This window comes from Cuculus canorus, chromosome 9, assembly GCF_017976375.1.
Source record: "Cuculus canorus isolate bCucCan1 chromosome 9, bCucCan1.pri, whole genome shotgun sequence".
NCBI classification, from domain to species: domain Eukaryota; kingdom Metazoa; phylum Chordata; class Aves; order Cuculiformes; family Cuculidae; genus Cuculus; species Cuculus canorus.
The window spans coordinates 21,855,133-21,873,951 of record NC_071409.1 but is presented as its reverse complement, the minus strand read 5'-3'; the positions used below and the strand labels follow the sequence as shown (position 1 = coordinate 21,873,951).

Here is an 18,819-nt window from a genome sequence, read left to right as displayed (position 1 = left end):
CCTCGTGTGCTTTGATCATAATTTTGTTTCTGCCTCTTTAGATTTAAAAAAAAAAAATTAAGAAATCAAGGCGTTTTAAGAGTGTTCTCTTGGAGGGCGATCACTTGCTAGTCAAATAGCTTTTCATAACTAGTCAGACTTTGCAAGTGTGAACACCGCTTCAGGACTGAAATTTTAGGCTTGTCATTTATGTGTTCCACTAAAGATAGCGTTGATCGCAGAAAAGCTACTGATTTCTAAATTGAGCTGAGTGAAGCTTACTTCACATGTTCTTCATGTATTCGGAGATATTTTTTTCTTATTTTGCATTTTTGTTTTGATCAAGACAGACATTTTCTAATACCCTCTCTCTGGAATGTAAAACTGCTTGAAGGTATTAGAATAAAAAATAAATAAAAAAAAGACCAATGCATTTAAGTGTCTGGACCAAAACATTTAGTTGTTACACAGTGTCTGGTGTAGCTCACAGACACAGAGATATCCTGATGCTATTTGGCCTCTTACTGAGATCTTTGCACCGAAATTCCATGCTACCTCAATTGCAGATAGCTGTTGTGCCGGTAGTAAGGACATGAGGAGAAAACACTTCCTTGTGACAGTGACAGAGCATTGGAAGAAGTTGCCCAAAGAAAGTTGTGATATTCCTGATCTAGCACTGAGGTTTCCCAACTAGAAGCAGCAGGTTGAACTGCAACACCTCCAGAGCTCCCTTCCAGTTTTTTGTTTGTTTTCCTCTTGATTATATGTTTCTCTGACTGAAATACCAGTGACTTCTAGGCTAATAGCTAATTCAAAGAAATCTCAAATTTAATCAAATGAATAATTTTTGCTAGTTATCTCACTAGACTGGGTGCTCAACAGCTACACTTTCTTAGGTTCCCACCATGAGATACTTACAACTTGGATATTCTTGTTAGTCTTTTATAACGACATAAATGACATAAATATTTTTCCAGAAATGTTCTGAAGGAAACAGTGGTGTTAATCTCAGGTAGAAACACTCTCTCTCATTGCTGAGATTCACAACATTAGCACTTCCACAAGTACAGAGCAGAAGCAAAGAAAGGTGGAGAGGAGAATAGGCCATAACCTTGTTTGGTCTTCAACAAAGCGATTTATAAATACTACATTTCTATGAGAAAGAATGGAGAGTTTTATAAAGTCTCGGAGGTAATTAGCCAGACAGTTTTCGGCACTTGATTGATTGCTTTTTGAAAAACATTAAAGCCCCCAGAGCTGCAACAAAGTTAAAAGCTTAGGTCTAGACATGAGGTCATCATTCTTCATTATCACCTTATGTGAAGAAATAAAAAAGCGATGCACTTGTGATTGAAACCAAAGTACTTATTGATATAGCTCTCCACCATAAACCTCCCTTTTTCCTCTATCTGCTATGTAACAAATTATGCTATTTACCAGATAGCTATTACAGGTGTTTTATAACAGGTTCCTTACTCCAGTCTGAAGCCATGAAAATTGAGTAAATACAGAATGTGAGCTTAATATACACTTGTTTGCAGACACAGTGCTGATATATTGTTATAAATTGTATACTTCCTCAGTGTCCAAATAGTCATGGATTACAAGAGGGCTGGATATGAACCTGACATACAATTATTTATCTTACCCTGTGCTGTGATCTCACTATATCTCACGGAAAGAGCAATTTCTGCAATGAAACTTTCCAAGGCTACCACACCCTCGGAGAAAGTATTAGCAATGATTCATTAAATAACCACTAAGTTAGTGCTGCACTTATGGCCCTGATGGATGCTAGTTTCTCCTGCCATATAAAAGCTCCTACTGGGTTTCAGATAGATGGAAAAGATTACCTCTTACTCATTTTTTTTACTTCTTACTCATTTTTTTAAGTAAGATATTTTACACATCTTGCAGGACTGCAAAAGTGAGTGCAAACACTGGCATATTAATGACCATTTGGTGAATAACACAAGACTTTACCCTATTTTAATTCAAGACACAAATTCACCTTGACTTGAATTTACATAGCTATCCATGTGAGCTCCTGGATCCTCCCTTCTCTTAAGACTTTCCTCCCCCATTTTCTTATAATCCTTTCTAACACACTTCAGTAGGTGACTGTGAAGAACTTTACTAATTTAAATAATCAGGTACAGTATTCAAAGTTATTTTAAATTTTCTTAAGACCATAAGAAAGTGTAAAATGTTCAAAAGAGCCTTTGTATTCAGGAACTTTTAAGAAACAAAAAATAGAACCCCCGAACTGTAACTGTCCATTATTCTAGGAAAAGTTAAAGTGTGCTTTGCTAACCATTCTTTAAGGAAATGTATGTTTCTGTAGTGTTTACAGAACAAAACTGACATCAGATGAGTTTTCTTTGCTATTAGTGGCAGAAGTCTTTATATTTGCCAGCTCATTGCTGGTAATAAAGTTTCTCCTTTTTATAAAAAAGTTGTGCCCTCTATGCTGAGGGTATTGCCAAAAGTATCAAGAATTAAATCCTTTCAGTGGAAAATTTTCTTGTAAAGAGTACTATAATTAAAGTATGTCTTGCAGATAGCATTCCTTTCTTAACTAAACCTTGGGTGGAGATATTTGCCCTTTGCTTTGAAAAATGTAGAAAACATGTGTTAGATCATGACATTTTAGGTAATTATAGATTATTTGAAACCTGCCATTTTCATGAAGATTTCAAAAAGAACATTTCTCTCCCAGCTGCATCTCAAGATGGAGTATAGAAGATGAAACACTATGAGGAGTTTTAATCCATCTCTATGTTATTCGTTTCAAATTTCACGGCAACTTATCGATGCTACTCTCCTTTTGTTTTTTGTTTAGTGTGGAGTGACAGAGAGAAAGAAAAGCAATTTTTTTTTTCCTAGAGAGAATATAATTTTCTGTTTAAAAAATGTTTAACAATGAATTGTGAAGTTCTCAGGCTTATGATTCCAGAAGTATTTAACCATTTTAGCTGGGATAATCTTCACTCTTGGTGAGTAGTTCACAAATAAAGATGGAAAAACTTTCTACCTTGAGATGCAAAAGTCACCAGACTTACGTCTAGTAAAATCAGGCATTCAGCATCAGTTTCCTTCTTTACTTGAGTATATAATGCTGACTGGCAGAAAATACATTTTGAAGCTTGTATTTAGGAATATTGCAACCTACATTTCTCTATGCTCTTTGAATTAATATGAGGCTTGTGAAGATATGAGGTTATTGTTATGCGGATGTTTGTTGCACTGCATAGAAGTGAAGTACTTGAGGAGTCAGCCTCTCCTCTATCGTGCAGAGACCATAATGGCAGTATCTGTGTGCTGAGATTAGATGAACACTAATCAGAAATGTGTCAGAAAAGTTGATTCTACTTAGGACAAGTAGAAAAACTCACTGACTTCTTGTACTTTCTTCAAGCCCTAAAATTTATTTTGAATTTAGTAACAGATTTTAAATCTACCCATTGCTTAGATTTAGATTTAGCTAACGGTTGTTCTTCTTCAGCTTTATAAATACATACACAAATTTTAATTAAAGAAAAAAAAAAGCCCTAAACTCTTTACAATTATATCTGGCTTTGAAAATAACGTATATAAACCTACAAGGAAACCCCCTTGAAATGCATCCACTAATTAAAGTATAAATGAAAGATATAGTCTTAACTTGATAGGTGTTCTTCCAAGAAGGAAAGCATTCCTGCAAGTATTTATGAAAGTGTTTCTGCCCACTCCTATAAGTATGCCTCTGGAAAACTGGAATATCTCAGAATGTCACACTACATCATTTGGCTGCATATGACATTGTAGAATGACATAGTACAATGACGTTGTACAATTTGCTTCATGATATTGACATTAAAACAATACCACCATGAAATATTTGAAAAAGAATGTTACTTTCCAATCGTATTATCTCAGATTATCTCAGGGCTAAGTGTGCATCTTTACTGTGGCTTTCTTATGTAGTCACAAAAGTTATGTATATACCAATGAGAATCAAAGATAAGGTAATGATAAAAGGTCCCAATACATCTTTCGCTAACACAAAATTCACCTTTCACACTTTTGAAACATACAGCTTCTAATTCAAAACCTTTGTTGAACAAAGTCTCACAACACAGCACTTGGTCTTGATATAGTACAGAGCTACGATTTTAGTTATATTTTTCCTTGCTTTGGGAAATATATAGTGGTGGATTTTTATATGATTAGACTATAAAAGAAAAAAAACACTGCATTTTCTCCTTATAGAAAATTAACTAGTTCTCAAGGGTGTCATTATTAGTCGATTCATGAGTGTATCCACCACACACACCACCATTCACCCCTCCCCAAACAAACAAATGAACAAAAAAGAAACAAAAAAACCCTCCAAACCACCACCACAACAAAACAATTGAAAAACTCAGAAAAAAAAAACCCAAGCCCACCCACATCCAGACATGATAGACCTTACTATACATTGTTATTAAACAGGTGTCTCACAAGGTTCTCTTTTACAAGATCCTTGGGATACTCACAGGTGGAAAAGCAGGACTACAGATGGTTATTTTCTACACATTTTCCTAAATAAGCATGACACAATTCATCTGAAAGGCGGATATACATCATGTTTGATGGAGAAAGGAAGTAGCCAGCTTCTATTACAAGAAAAGCCAAAAAAAGCATTCAGGATGAAAGCAGAGAAAAATCTATAATTGTACTCTGTGAAAAATTTGAATGACTGTTCCACTTTTAAATGTACTCACTATACCTATCAAAACAAAATTAAGAATAAAATTTACCTGAATATCTTGGGACTAGTAGTATTTAATTTCATAGTGAATCCGGACTGATACCAATTCATATAAATCAGAGCACAGCTTGGCAGAGGAGCAATTTCCAGCGATTACCAAGATATGTCTCTTTCAAACTTCTGAAAACAGTATTTCACTCCTCACATAAAAGCGACAGGAGGACGTGACTGAAAGTCCACCGGTTCTTCTGGTTGACTAAATGTCATTAATGCATTGTACCATTTACTCTGGTGAAAGTGAGACATTATGTGCTTTAGTCAGGAAGCCGATGGGTCTACGGTTCTTCATATTTCACTTTATCACCTATTTTGTGCAAGTTGTTATAGGTGTACTCTAAGTGCATGAGATTTGTTTCTTGATAATATACACTCCACAATTTCACCTCTTCTCAGAGTTTTCTTTCCAGCAGCCATCATAATATCACCTTGTCATTTTTTTCTTTTGTTATTTTTCTTCCCAATGTCTAGCAACACATTTAGCTCATCTCATAGCATAAATAAGAATTCTACCTTAATATTAGCCTGCCTGTCAAATCATAGAAGAAAAACAACCACACAGGATTAAGGTTGATTACATGTAGTAAAAAAATCAAGTTAGAGAGACATGAGAACAATACTTAATGTTGAATCTTATTCTCTTCTAAAACCTGCTTCCAGCAAAACTTTACAAAAATCATCTAAAACCTGGATTAGTGGATGCTCTGCCCAGATTGCTTTTGTTTCTAAATTTAACACAAGTTGAACAAGACACGTCCAAAGCCTCAGACATATTCTAGTGCCAGTCTGGGGCCTAAACAGGCTTGTAAGGAGGATAAGATTCTCCTTCATGCTCAGAGTCTATTGCAAGGCATATGTATATTTTGAATAGATTTGTATTTACTAATAAGCACCTCAGGTCTGAGAAAAATAAGCAAAGAACATTAGATAGTCAAACTCCGTCAAGAAGAAAGTGAAAAAGCTGGAGAACGGTAACCATATTTTTAATAAACAGCTTTGTAATACATCTTTGTCTCTTAAGGAAACCTCTCTAACTCAATCACAGCATAACTCTTACTGATTTCTCCATGAGTTGCACACTGACGGTGAGAGAAAAGGAAACCTCAGAAATCAGAAGCACTTTTCCAGGTTACTGCTCAGGCTGCATCTGACTGCAGTTTTGCATCCTCTCTGGCTTCCAGCTTTAGGCAGAACTGCAAAGAAGCATTAAGAAAGTGAGACTTAAACTTCTCTCCCCTACTGACAAAAGACACGACCTAGTAGTGCAGTAAAGCTGCTTCTTGCCTACAGTTTGGCTTAAATCCAAACTCTGCTTATCATCAAGATTAGCTGATTGTTCTCACTTGGTGCAATTATGCAAACTTTCTCCTCCCCCCTCACCCTTCATTATGCAATTTTACTTTTTAAGAGCTTTCCTACAGGTGACACCTGCTGTGTTAGAAGCTGAGAAGATAATACGTCTTTACAGTTCTGCCTACTCTGTCACAGCAATATATGTAAGCAGGTGTTAGCACTGTCCTCTGAAAGGTTTCCGAGTGTCCGCAGAAATCTGGAGATGCAGAAGGCAAGGCAGTTCTTCCAAGGTCACAGTGAGAAGCTTTAAAAGGCCTTCATCATCTCTCAGAGATGTTGATGCATGAGAGTTTAACTTGATGAGAATGGCACCTCATTATATTCTAATGTGATGACTCCTTCAGCAATAATGCCATGTTAGAAGGTGGTATGACAAATCAGAACGCTGACTACAAGGGGTCTTCAGAGAGATGTGTCATTATAGACTGTGATAGTGACAGGCAATTCTTTTAAAATTATAATGCAATTTGTTGTAAAATATTTTCAAGACATAGACATTTACCCGGTATTATTAAGGCAGATTCCAGTAGCTACGGGAGTCCTTCACAGTCTCATCAGGATTACATTCGATGTTTCTGAAATTTGCTGGCAGTGTAAGGCAATGGGACTGCTAAGCTATTTCTTTTTTGTTTTACTTTTTCTTTTTGCTTATTCATGTCATAAATATTATGAGTTCAAATTGTGAATGAGCTTGGTCAATCTACCGATATTCAAAATGATCAGCTCTGAAGGTAGAAGGTAAAGAATGAACATAGAGGGAAAAAAGATTAACTCGGGCAAACTAGTAAAACTGAGATTCACCGGGGGGGAACAAACCAAAACCAAATAAGCCAGCAGAACTCATACCCCACAACTACAAAAATTCCATTTAATTAGGAATTCAAAGAAGAATGAAAAGAAAAAATCCCCAAGTCAATAACATTACTGACAGTTGGAGAAAAAATAGGATCATTTTGCAGAAGGAATACACATTTTTTTTTGAAAATAAAAATACATTATTTCCAGTAAAAATGTATTACCTTGACTCAGGAGGTAATTCACTCTGTAGAGCTCATAACCTACAAAATGAGGGTGTTTATGAAACCTTTAACTACAGGACTCATTCACTTTAATGTTCTTATATACTTCTCTTTGTTCTTTGTTCCTAAATAGATGGTTGGGGAAATATTTGAGATGGTTTAAATGTACAACTACTGGTTTTTAAAGATGCAGCACTTAATTAAATACTCTAGTTGCTTTGTCTTTCCCAGCTATTGAAAAGAATCAAAGAAATCCCAGCTTTGACCAAGAAAAATGTTTGTTACAGAGGACTCCTAGTCTGGATATATACGGTACTCTATAACAGTTCTCAGTATATTCAAAAACACATGACAGTTCTCAAAATTTAGCAATAAGGCATTGACTTATTTCTCACTTCCCTTCATTTCATATTATTTTACTATTATGTATTTCACATTATGCCAGATCTTTCCTCACATATTTGGTTAGAATATTTTTTCCACTAAAAAGTGCAAAAAAAGTAAGTGAACCATATGGATAAAACTTCCAGACATTAGAAACTAACTGTTCTTCATAGGTTAAAAAAACCTATTCCTAGCATGCAAAATCTGAGCTGAAAACATGTTGAAATCTGACTCGAAATCGTTGTCAGTTAGAAAGATCTGAAACAATCAATACAAAGTTTAATTTTAGTTAACAATATTATTACCTAAAGGAGCTATTATTCCTAATTATTTTATCATTTGACTATTTTACATTGCTTGTGCTTGGTTCTGCTAGTAGAAAACTTGAGATGAGATTATAATTGATTGAATTTTAAATGTCAACTAACTTTATGAAGCAAACTTCTCCTGAATAAGAACAAATATTAATCAGAAATGTCTTCCAATAGGGACAATTTAAGGCTGCATATTATTTATTTTCATCTAAAATAGGGTTTCTAAGAAGGAATGTTTGAGAAGAATGATGAAATAAGTGCTCTGGTTAAAAGTGTTGTCTCACTTATGTCCCAAACTAATTCCCCAGGAATTAATGTTTATTAAACAAACCTGCCCTCCCCTAAAAAAACTCAAACACCAGAAGTATAATAAAATAATAGGATAATATTACAATGTAGCTCTAGTTAAAACCTGCAAAAAAAATTTAGACATCCTCTATCAAAGCCTTTTAGACTGTAAGGAATACTTCAAAGGAAATTGTGGGTTATATGCATAATACAAATGTATTTATTTATTTATTTTATGGAAATAAAGGTATGATTCGAATAGAAAACAAATGCAACAGGTTATTTTAGAAAGTATCTACAAGGTAATTTAAAGAAATATTTTGCCTCAAGGACCAAGAAGGCTGAAAAAAAGCAGGGTATTGTATACTTCATCATCTTCTTCCTTTTCAGAGGATTCTAAAAAATGTGTGTTATTCAAGAATATTGAGTTTACACCACATAACTGTATAATCTATCATGCAACAGAATGTTATTGCATTTTCCACTATAATTATTAACTTGAAACCAGAACTATAGTGAGATATGTGAACCAACTGGGGTCACTGACTGATCCTATCAGTGCAGTGTCTTTAAAAATTACAGTTCCTATTAAAAAAAAATGATTGTGGATTGCCTTGAATGTGACTTCCAGTGTGACTGGAAGATGTAGAACTCTTCACCTTTCACTAATACAAAGATTTTTTTCATAGATACCCCTCCCCCCAGCTCCTGAGCTTTGGGGGTTTGGAATAATGTTGACGAGAGAAGAGGCATAAACTAAAAAGTAAATGGAAGGGAGCCCAGTCTCAAAGAACATGGAAAAGTAAACCAGAAAATGTAAAAATGGTTTGCCATTTACAAGTTTGGCTTTAAATTAAGATATTTTAGAGGATTTGAGATTCCTTTTTTTCTAAATGCTTAATTAAGAGCCAGAAAAAAACTTATCAGATTTGTTACAGAATGCAATAGAAAGAACATCAGCCTTTTAAAGAACAGTTTACTTTAAGCCCCGGACTGCAAGTTATGTGTTAACCTCCATAACCCATTACTCAGCCACTCCATCAATTAACAGTTTGTGACATCTATTAAATATTTATGAAATCTTTAAAAGTATTTGAGATGACAACATTAATTACACTAGAAAATAATCTGAAATGTCATGAAATAGTGTTGATTTTCTAGAGTGGAGATGTCTGACAAACTCAATCATCACTGATGCACACCTCAGAATTATGGAAAGTCCTAAAATTGTCTTCAAAGCTTTCCACGCATATTAATGAAGCAGGGCAAAATTCACACTGAAAATTAAATATCTCTTTTAGACTCTGGATTAAAACAAACTTGTTTTCTTACCTTCACTGGATATAACAGCAGTGCCCTAAAATTGTGTGAATTGTGAAGGAGGAGAAAAAATGAGGGGCAGCGCAGAAAATACCATGAATTTGCACAGATATTTAGCTGCTTCCTGAATTTCTGATAATTCTTTTGCTGCCATACTTCTTTATCAGCAAGGACGACAGTTGTTCCATAGCCTCTCAAATTTAAGAGTCAATTACTGCTACAACACAGCAATGCAAAAGGCTTTTATCATAGACTTGTCCAGATGCTAAATGAATCTTTGCTCTCAAAACTCTCCCTGGCATCACAGCATCCTTTTAAGTCTCTTCTGGCTATCATAGATCACTGGTAAACCACAGTGACTTCCAAGGACCCTGTTAACAGAGAAAGTGTACAGGTACCTCTTGCTTGGACACCTCTAGTTTATCAGCACCATTAATTCATTGTGGTTCTTCCCCGATGAACACAACAGTCTAGTTATAATCACAGTAAGGCTATGGGAATGTGCATTATGGCTTTTCTCTCCTCACGAGGAATGTACTTCAAAAGAGCCATGGCATTTTCCCCTAATAGCCTCACATTTTACTTACATTTAATTTGTTACCTGCTGTCTCTCTCAGAATCTTTTCTGCATTGCTGCTCTCTGTTCTGCTCTCACGTATTTTATTTCTGCTTGTTATTCTTCTTTTCTGCCCCTTGAGAGAAATGCCTTGCATTTATCCACTTTCAGCCGCAAATCCCTGGACTTAATCCAATGTTCTGAACTCTCCAGATCTTTCTACGCACCCTCCCCTTTTCCACTCTTTGCCAGCAATATGCCTCATGTTAGCTTTTCCAGTGCAAAGCTTATTTGGTTTTTCTTTACTTCAGTTTCTCAACCATTAATTTAGCTGATCAGAAGGAAGGATAGGTAGAAAATGAATGTGTGCCAAGTGGCAGGCCTCTGACTGAAAATCAGATAAACTTCCTATTGATTTTGCTTTCTTTCTGGAAAGTCTTTGCTCCCTACTTACCAAGGGCAGTGGCAAACAAGAAGAGAGGTAGGGACTTGTTAAGCATTTCTGATGGTAGCAGAGCCACGAGAAACATAAAGATTTTGCTGATCATTTTCATTCTCCAGCAACCGTATGAAGGGAGAAGAAAATTCAAAACATAAAAATAGGTTTAGATTGAATTTTATAATTCTATTTTATCTCAGACATAGTTTGAAATGAAGCTGTTGCTCCCTCATTGTCCATCTATAGATTATATGAAAACAGACTTTCAGAAACCACTGTTAAAGAGTTACTTATACTGATAATTAACACATTCAGAGACTCACTCTATTATTCATTGCTTTCAATGATTATAATATTAACAATACCCTTCTCAAACAGTTACCAGATGTCAGCCTGACTTTCAATGTGATACAGTCAAGCAACCCACAAACAAGGAATAAACAGTCCATGGTGATATTGGTGAAATTTATAAGCAATATGGAAAAATTAAATTTTTTTTAACTAGCATCACTGGGATATTTCAGTAGCAGTTGTAGTAGAAATTAACAGTCTTTGCAGCACACGAATGTTTCTTCATGAGAGCACCCAACAGTTCAAATCGCTTTGCAGATATTTTTACTTACTGACTGTGCTATATTTCCTTTTGAAGTAAGTGGCATTATCTTTCTTTGAATGATACATTTTGTATTTTAGAGATGCAGAAAATAAGGCTGTGAAAGAGTTGCTTTCTCTTATGGAAAAGCTGACTTCTCTCTGGCATAGTCTACTTAGTTTCTGTTTCAAAATGAGGGGGGGGTCCCCTCCCCATTTTCCATTTCTGAAGAAAACCTCAGGATTTTTTTTTTTAGTTTTCACTCTGAATGTTCATTCTATTTATTCAGATATTTTAACTACCTTTGGAAGGGACTCTTAGATGTGAAATCCTGCATCTGCCTCTATAAGGAGTGGGCTTTGCCATGGCATCCTGCATCCATCCTTGCTAAGCCCCTGGTGGCAGTGGGAGTTTTCGTTAATGCAGTACAAAGAAAGTGAAAAATCCCACACTAGTCAAACCATTTTCTATTCAAACTAAAGAACTTTACAGCTATACGCCTTCTGAGGACATGTGTATAGGAGCCAAACAGTGACAGGTACAAGGGAGGAAGGGCAGTCTTTGCCATGGGAATCTGGGTGAATCACTCCATTTTTCTGTCAGTCTAAAATAAGCATCAATAAAACGTTACTTCTCTGCTTTACAGAGTTTGTAAATGCTTTGATATACCAATATGCACTTCTCTACAATTCCCAATAGCTAAGTAAATCTCTGGAAAGAATAAATTATTAGAACAGATACTTGCCTGGGTCTTTTTTTTTTAGCATTGAAAACACTGCCATTTGTAGAAACTTTCAATAAAGGTGATGCTCTTCAATCAAGGATCTGGATCGAGGCAAACAGACAATTAAAATATGATTATTATTCCAATGGTAAGTGGAGCCTCTCAAAGAAACAATCTGCTTTTTGTTAAACAAAGAAACACGGTTGCTCAAAACCTATATTTTGGTATAAACTTTTACAGAAGGAATATAATTTCCCTAAAAAATTTCTGCTGGAGATAGTAGGGCTAACTTATCAAGGAGGAGAAGTAAGCCTCTGGCTGAGGTTGCAGAATCTTATGTCTTCCTCTGCCTGAATTGTTTTCTTCTAAAGATTTTCCTACAAAGAGAAAAAGTGAGAAAGAAAGATGTCTCAGCAGATTGATTAATAATGTTGCTAAGCTTATCTGGCAACATTTTATCCTTTGTAAAAGACAGGTGCCCTTTGCAGAGAAATATTCCACACTTTTTCTTTCTTTCTTTCTTTTTTTCTCTTTACAAGCTCTATCATAGAGGGAAAGAGAGTACTCTGTCTTAATGGCAGTGATTATCTGCTGTGGAAAGAACTGGGAAGACAGAAACCTGAAGACATCTGGCAGATGGAAGGAGAAAAGAAAGAAGTTTTACTACTTTTAAAGGGCCTGATAACCCCCACCCCCCTGCTATGATGGTAGTTAAGGATAGAAGGGCTGCTGAGGATCCATCTTCTGGAAAAGAAAGAAGTTCTCTTACTACTACAGAGCTTTGTAAAGCCTCAGTTCTAGGACACACACATGGTACCTCTGTAATAATGAGGACTGCAACCAGGGGAAAGCCGACAATGTTACCGAAGCCTCCTACAAAATAATGGGCCATAGGTTTTCAGTTTAGTTTCAGACAGTGGTTAAAAACTACTTCTCAGCTTCAGGGCTCTGAGCTGCTGATTCCATTTGTATGAATAACTCCTCCACCTTCCAAGCAAGGCTGAAGAAAAGCCTCTTCTTCTCTAAGTGAAGTTAAAAATTCACAATACAAAAGACTAGAATGACAAGCGGGATTGTGTCCCAAACAGATTTTGAACTGCCAGAAGCCTTATAAATAGAATATGAGAAGCTGGTTGCTTGCAATAGTTAAAACCCATTCTTCCATATTCTGAGCAGGGCTTTGAACACAAGTGTGTTGATTCAAGTTCCAACACAAATACATTTCATATGGAGCAGAAGGTGAAAGAGATTGCGTTAATACTTCTGTGTGGGCTATTAATATGCACCAGCACACGGCGTGCGGTGCAGGATGCTGGCACACGCCTAAGGGACCACCTTGGATTTCTGCAGGGACTAAGCTTTGGGGATTCTTTTCAGTGTGAACTCATCAAAGCTGTTGGCATTGGCACTTATTTAGAAGCTAGTTTCCAAGAGGTACAGCGATGCACATGTGCCTGTGGCTTATTTGAATCTGTCAGGGTCTTAACCATCATTGACTATGCTGAAGTGTCTTTTCAGGGAGTGATAGATTTAGCCAGCAGCTCAAGAAAAAGAAAATACCTTCTGTTTCCTCCCTTCCTTCACCCTTGCACATCATGCTGTTTATGCTGCAATAAATAAAGACAAGATTAAAATATCTCTTATTAATCTTCCACCTTTCACAAATGATTTAATATTTTACAAGCTAGGGCAGTGATTGCTGATAACAAGCTTAGGAACACGGAAACAGACTTTCCTACTGCATTTAATACAATATTCTTTCAGTCACAATCAATAACAAAACCAAGCTGAAGAACAATGACAGCCATTAGTATTTCTCTTATTGTAGGTTAATAACTGTGGTCATTGCTCATGTGCAATGACAATTCTTTAGTGTAGGGCCTGTGGAGAAGCGTGCACTGTGATGGGACCAGTAAATGGTAAAAGTGTGGCTTATGGCCAGGGAAGGAAAAATTAACACTCTGCTCTTGAGGGTTCTCAAGAAGATGTAAAAATATTACACTTCCAGATAACAACGGTGATCCAAAGAGCAAAGAGAAGCAATTAAAAAATTACAATTGCAAGTTGAGGAGAAATAATAGAACAAAACCAACACAAATATAAACGACCCTTTTCTTGTACATTCAGCAACTTCTTACTCCTTATTTTCAATGCCTTGACAAGATCTACAGCTCTGCTTTAGAGCTGAGAGTCTGAAATTGCCATCTAAACTGCTTCTAACCAAACCTGCAAATGCTGTAGGACATGACAGGGGAAATGATGCATTGACTTTATCTAATGCACTGGTATTTATGGTCTGGTCTTTTGGAACAGACATTATTTCGGTGACTTTTTAGAAAGAGAGAGCTGTAGGAGTTGGTAATCTTGCTACTGAACAATATGAAGTGGCTGGAACTGGAGTCATTCCAGAGGAATCAGCATTTTTTCCCTGATTTAAAAAAGAAGACTCAAAAAAAGAAGAAGATTTACAATGCAACTGACAGCTGTCCCAGCTCTGCAGACTTCTCACACTGCGGTACCTATACCAATCCATGAATATTCAGAATATGTTCTGGGGATATTTTTGATCTCTTTTTACATAAGGGAATACTGTACCTTAAAAGTTCTGGTACTGAGATGCATTATTATTTGCATTATATCAGTAGGTCCTACCCAAGATCTATATATTAAGTACTGTGTTACCTAACCAGGGAATATGGCTGAGAATGTCCTTGATTGCCTGCAGTCTAAACTGCCTACACAAAGTATTGTTGGAGGTTTGGAACTCAGATTTCCAAGGTCCAGCTCTCATATGCCAGTCACAGGCTAAACTGCTTCCCTGAGCATGAGGTATGGTCTTCATGTAACATAAGGCACTTGACTGAATGTATAGTTCTTTCAAGATTAGTCTCTTTATGTTACTTTCTAATGACTTTTCTTTTTTCTATAGCATGTTAGAGAAAAGCGATGTACAATTACTATATTGTGAGGAGGGCATGTAGTGTTTCTTCAAAGAAATGATAAAAAGCACTCCTTCTTTACCTATTTCTGGTTAGACTGGGTTTTGAGAAAGTAATAAAGCCTATTATAAGCAGTATTTTATTCCGAGAGGACTGAAAGTTAAAAAATACAGCTAAGATTCTTTCTGAAAATCCATTTCAGTTATATTTGTCTGCTATAGAAACAAAGAGGCAGTAGTCTCTACATGCCCTAACACTCTGTCATATCACTGTTTCTTCTTCACAAAGACTTTCATCTGTACCTGTGATTTTAGCTCTCCTACAGATGTCAGTAGAATCCGCAGGGTATGTGCTGTACAAGGAAAAAAACTTCAGTTGAAGTACCATTCCATCCATCATTGCTGCACATTTTATATTTTTATAATTAAATCTTGGAATGAGGATGAAATACTTGATAGTAGGTAATTTCAATTGAAATTAAGCGTTTTAGTCCTACTTCTTTTTGCTCCATATTACTACCGCAATATTATAATACTAACCAATAATACGACAACATATTCTCCTTCAAAATTGTATACCACTTTTCAACAGAGATATCACACAGTGCTCCTCAGACAAAGTTCTTCAGGAGAAAAAATGGCAAACATCTAAGTTTAATTCTATGCTGTGACACAAGCCAATGGATTTTGGAAAATGCAAAGGACACGTTGATCCTATGTCCTTTTTAGTAGTCTATGCTCAGACACTAAAACGTTATATATAATTATTCCTTGGAAGACTCTGATTTGACTTGATTTTTTTGCAATATTTATGGAGATCTAGGGCTGGATTAATTTCATTTTACTTTATTGGGATTTCAGAAAAGGGAGGGAGGGAGGGAGGGAGGGAGGGAGGGAGGGAGGAAGGAAGGAAGGAAGGAAGGAAGGAAGGAAGGAAGGAAGGAAGGAAGGAAGGAAGGAAGGAAGGAAGGAAGGAAGGAAAGAAAAACAGTGTTTTTATTAAATGAAAATTCATGAAATTGCACCTGACGTCCTCCTTCAAGAGAAGGAGGTTTCTAAAGGAGTCCTTCCACTTTCTTCAGTCAATATATAACCTTGGAGTATAATGTATTGCATACACACCCAAGCATTTTTAAGACTGATTTTCCTAAAAGGCAACATTGATATTTTATAGAGTGGTCCTAGTCCATCAATTAAATATATATTGAAGTACCTTAAAAAAACACTAATTCGACACCACAATCCCTCCCTCGATTAAAGCTCCTTCAAACGTCTCATAGAGATTAGGACCCTCCTATAGAGTAAAAGTTTTCTCAGTATTTCCCTGGAGGTAACACACATCTATATGAATCATGTAAAACAGAAACATTTTCAGTGTTTACATAACTTTGATTAGAGGAAAATTCTAACTCACAGTGCATTTCATAGTACTAACGCCCTATAATCTTACAAGTGCAGACAAATATCCCATGCCCAGCTCTGGCAGGTTTTCAACAATTTCATTTCTTTATATTTAGCAGGAAAATGAGCAAAATCCCAGTCTTACCATGATCAAAAAATAAAATAAAATAAAATAAAATAAAATAAAATAAAATAAAATAAAATAAAATAAAATACAAAAACCTAAATAAGATATTATTCTCCTAAAACTATTACTAATCCTCCGGAGTTGCATAAATATTTATTCAGAAGCAGAACTATTATACCATGACCAAAGAAAACAATTTTGTAGGCTTAAATGAAACTCCTTTAAATATAAAAAACTATGTAAAACAAGCAACAAAATACTCCTCCATTAAATTGATTCCCTTTTATTGGACAAATTTTTAAAGCTTAGATGGTACAAATAACTGATTTTCAATGACAGCATATATCTTTCTTGTGTCTGATTAGCTGTCCGTATTATTTATAGCTGAGTGCATGTGATAGAAACATAGAGAAGACGACATGAATCTTTCTGCCTCTGTTGACAGGCCAACTAATCCATTACTAAGTCTCCTCTATTCTTATTCCACTTACCTGTAAACCAATAGTGTCAGTGCTGAATTATATTTGATATTGAAACTATTGATGAATTGCAAAGGTTAAAATTAAAGTGTGATTTATGTTGTGATCAGCAACACGGTGTTAGAGCACCAAGTGATCTGTGCAAAATTATAACCATAAATACACTTCAGACTTTGCTTTAGAACCTCTGCCGAACGGCTCTACACTTTTTTTATTGTTGTTATTTCATTCTCTCTGTCTCTCTTTCCCCTCTCTGACACTGTAGCAAAAGAAATGGAAATTATTTGCTGATAAGGATCATAAGCTCCTTGGGTTTGATGACTTTCTGCACTAAACGGTGTTGTTCTATTTCACTGGAGACTCATCTGAAATACTACATCAGCCATTGAAGAAAACATTGAATGGTATAACACATACTAAATGTCTCATTTGACAAAGGCTACAGTTTATTAAATTCCTGGTATAATTCATTGTAGGTCAGTAATGCTGGACATCTCTACTAATATGAAATACATAGCAAATGAAAGAATTCTTTCCTGAAACTCGAATAAAAATTGTCCCGATCTATAAGCCTCTGTATCAGTTTTTCAGATATGTTCAACAAAATTGAATGGTCCATTTTCTATATACAAGATCTGTACTTGTAAGGAAGCATTCCTAAAATAACATTTTGCTCCTCAGAAGAAGTTTAGAAATCCTTAATATTATCCTGCTGATATCTCTCTTTTTGTTCTGGTGCAGAATTAAAATGCAGGTCCCCAAATATCACTAAAAAAGTCTACCCCTGCAGATCTGCCTCTTCAGGCCTCAAAGAGTAAAAGGTAATGAAATCTGTTGCCTCAGCACATCTCCTACTCCATGTTGCATAACAAAAGGGCATTTCAAAAGCACTCTTTTGCATGTATCTATGCAGCCAATTCCTCCATGGCACAACATGAAAGAGCTGCATGGCCTCAATATCTGGACTTCAACTGTTCAAGAAAGTGACAGAAAAAGATAAACTGCTGATTTCTGGAAACAGTAAGTCCAGCCTTCCCTTTCCTTCCCCAACGCACGCTAGTTAAAACCCGAGCAGGGAGCAAAGACTAAAGCATTGGGAGGAAACAGCGCGAAACTCACTCGTTTCTTACCATGGATGACAAAGGTGTATCGAAAAGTTTCATTAGGTGGTCTTCCTAGAATTAGAATGTCCCAGGATGTATAATTCCTGAATCTGCTATGAAAGTAGCCTTTTAAAAGTCTAATCCTTGTGATGCTGGAAGTCAGAATTTCCTGTACTGAAAAACACAGCAAGCGCCAGGCGTAGCGCCAGGCATGACTTCAAGTGGCTAGGAGAGAAGAATTCCTAAAGCTCTCACTAGAATCTTAAAGCAATATCTCTCCTGATATTTTCATGCTTTCATCTCACTGAAAAACAATGCAAAAGATAATTTTCAGTACAGAAAAGACAATTGTTGAGTTGGGTTTTTTTTTCCTTTTTTTTCCAGGATTAGGAAGTACTGGTTTAGGTTTATATATCTCAGTGCTTCAGAAATAAAGGGCACATTTCAGGGGAAAATTGTTGTGAAATTATGAAGGGGGAATCTCTGTACAAAATGGTTAAAAAACCAGCAAATTATTTAAATACTAGGGTTCTGCACAATAACATAGCTGTTCTCCTCAGCACCAACAGGCTTTTTCCCATGTCGTTGCAGATCAGAATGACAAATATATTTCCACGATATTGAAGCCAAATCTTGTCATCCTTATTCACACTGAGCAGTACCTTATTTTGGTAAGCCTGCTTGCTGGATGTAGTTCAAGAACATTTGACAAAGGAGGGTGGCATGTCTATTTTCACATATGTTGAATGCTTCAACCGATTTCAGAAGAATGCTTGTGGAATAACCCAGTGGTTATGGAAAACTGCCCATGCAAAGGGTTTTCACATCGCTTTTCTGAGGAGTGCCAGTATTTCCCAAGAGAGCACTCCAACAGTTGTCAGCGAACATCTTTGAGGCTCCCACTTATATTAATGAAACTGCACAGCATGAACAAAAAAGCTTGTTTAGTCCTATTCAACATTTCTTCCAAGAGACTGAATACATTCTGTTCAATTCAGAGCAGTGTTTCAT

The 18,819-nt window shown here is 36.0% G+C and overlaps 2 long non-coding RNA genes across 6 annotated transcripts in view; both read right to left on the bottom strand.

Annotated features, from left to right (window-relative positions):
• LOC128853021 (uncharacterized) overlaps positions 1-11,773 on the bottom strand; it is a 35,386-nt gene extending 23,613 nt beyond the window's left edge. The window contains exons 1-4 of one of the 5 annotated variants that reach the window (XR_008451246.1): positions 10,460-11,773; positions 5,829-5,964; positions 4,764-5,002; positions 4,500-4,619 (exon numbers count right to left, since the gene is read on the bottom strand). This is a non-coding gene — a long non-coding RNA (uncharacterized LOC128853021). Of the gene's footprint in view, positions 1-4,499; positions 4,620-4,763; positions 5,003-5,828; positions 5,965-7,143; positions 7,185-10,036; positions 10,167-10,459 lie in introns of those variants that run through there. The other 4 variants (XR_008451245.1, XR_008451240.1, XR_008451242.1 and 1 more) reach the window with 4 other exon arrangements.
• An 8-nt stretch (positions 11,774-11,781) lies between these two features.
• On the bottom strand, positions 11,782-18,005 carry LOC128853023 (uncharacterized). Its single transcript, XR_008451249.1, has 3 exons — positions 17,836-18,005; positions 13,321-13,367; positions 11,782-11,861 (listed from the first exon to the last, which is right to left on the bottom strand). It is a non-coding gene; the product is annotated as an uncharacterized LOC128853023 (long non-coding RNA).
• Positions 18,006-18,819: the final 814 nt, after the last annotated feature.